Source organism: Antennarius striatus, chromosome 5, assembly GCF_040054535.1.
Source record: "Antennarius striatus isolate MH-2024 chromosome 5, ASM4005453v1, whole genome shotgun sequence".
In the NCBI taxonomy this organism is placed as follows: Eukaryota; Metazoa; Chordata; class Actinopteri; order Lophiiformes; family Antennariidae; genus Antennarius; species Antennarius striatus.
In genome coordinates, this window is record NC_090780.1 from 9732772 (window position 1) to 9735121 (window position 2350).

Here is a 2350-nt window from a genome sequence, read left to right on the forward strand (position 1 = left end):
GTGTGCTGCTCAAGAAATGAACCAGGCAACAGAGAGAGTGAGAGCCTGAGATGGAGGGAGAGAGGGAGGGAGAAATGGCAAATGGGAGGTGGTAGTTCTGGATTGTTTTCGATTACAGGACTGTGATGAGAACAAAATGTCAGGGGTGTATGCATTATGGGGTGTGAGGTAGATCATGATGTGTGTGTGTCTGTGTTTTTGTGAGGGGTCAACAGCATGTTCACAAGAAGCATTAATTCCTTCCTCCCAAGTGTCCCCAGCTGCAAAGCAGGAGGAGGCAGGAAAGCTCGCAGAAAGATAAAACAAACACATTCTTAGAGCACTCTGAAGACGGATAATCTCACAATACAAAGTTTCTAAAGCCCCTCTAGCAATTTTAGCTCTGTGGATATCTAATATGATCAAAACAAACACCACTCAGTTCCGTTGCCCTTCATCTTCTCTCCCCCTCGTGTCCTGGAAAGACTCGTCCTCAGGAAGACTACAGATCCTCGCGGGGTACTTGATGGGGATCTGAACCCCGGCCTGGTGTCACATTTAAATGGCAGGGAATCTAGACTCATTATCTGCCTAATTAACCACAGTAATTAGATGATGGTACAAAGAAAAGGGGGGCATAGTGTGTTGGGCTGTTTGGCATACACCCCGTCGATCAGGTGCCAGGAAAACAAGATGAGATTGAATGAATTTGGAGGATCAATCCCACAATAAAACACAGATATCCAGTGTTCTCGTTTGCGTGCGTCCTTGTGTCTTTGACGCACATGTTTTGAGAGGGACGCACGATCATCAGACAACACGTGTCCCTGGGACGCAGGCTTCAAATGTGCTTCCATTCAACAAAAATGTTCACAACTGATCCATGTCTTCACTTATAATTCGAACCCGGAAATCGCTATTGTGTTTTGATCTCGCGTGAGTTTCTCGTCACGAGACTCATCTGCGTGATTCAGTCTGATTAAGACCGACCAGGGGCAGCACGTTGGCGCAATGGGTAGCGCTGTCGCTGCGCAGCAACTCTGTGCGGAGTTTGCATGTTCTCCCCGTGTCTGCGTGGGTTCTGTCCAGGTTCTCCAGCTTCATCCCTCCTCGAAAAACATGCGTTTCAGGCTAATGGGCAGTTCCAAATTGACCGTAGGAGTGAGTGTGTGTGTATTTGTCTGTGTTTCTGTGTGGCTCCGCGGTACACTGGCGTTGTGCGTGGAGTTTCCCCCGCCTCACGGCCTCTATCACCTGGAATAGGCTGCAGCTCCCCGCAGCAGCGGATGTTTGTGACAATGAATGAATAAAATCAACCAAACGACAACTTACCTTTGCTCATTTTACACGCTGCAGTGAGAGAGCGACGAGTTGGTCTCACACTATCACCATGCCTCCGAAAAAGATGGAAAAGTTGGAGAAAACCGAAGTGACAATGAGTGTTTTCCTGAATGAAAAACAACCAAAAGTTCATGAAAAGAAAGAGACAGATATTACTGTGGACAGTACGTAAGAAAATGCAGAAAAAGTTGAACGAAAACCAGCAAAAATCCGAACATTTGTACCGTAATGGACGCAATTGTTTCCATGGGTGAGAAATGGCTAAATGTAGGCACCCAAGACAAAATGGAGCTTACAAAAATGCTTGGTGCAATGTCCACAGGAGAACAGATGAATTAAAGGCAAAGACAACTATTGAGTGAAAAGCAAAAGGGAAAAAAAGCTGTATTACATTTATTATTTCTTAAACTGATTTTGTTTTAAGGATGACTATCAGGCTTTAACATTTTGATAAAAATATGTAAGTTTTTTTTCTTTTTACTCAAACAGTTATGACATCGTTATTAATAAAATTGTTAAAATTAACAGTTTGTTTAGTTTTTATCTTGTACAATTGGCAAAACTCAATCCTTGCGTACGCTGCTACCATATATTCTGTTGTTACTTTTGGGATGCATAAACGTCATGCTAGGATGCACAAATGTTTGTTGAAGCGCATCCCAGGGATGCACTACTTTCTTGAGGTAAAATGAACGCTGAATATCAGAGGGACTAATCAAGGGCTTTATGTTTTCTGCCGTATGATATTGTTGAAACTAACCAAAGAGGAGAAGTGCAGACGCTTGTATTCAGTTAACAACAAAGGATGGAGTAAAACACAGTGGGGAGTTGAGGTTTCTCAACTGAGTTAATAATTTATTCATGGCTTTTATTTAGTAGGGAGGCAGATTAAACTTTAGTAGTCATTGGGTTGCATGCTTTGCATTAAAGGCAATATCCTTATTATCCTGATGACCTGAGTCTTGGATATGATGTTCAAGAGTGTAGACATTGACAGCATCAATACACTTCTGAGGTTGACAAATAAATA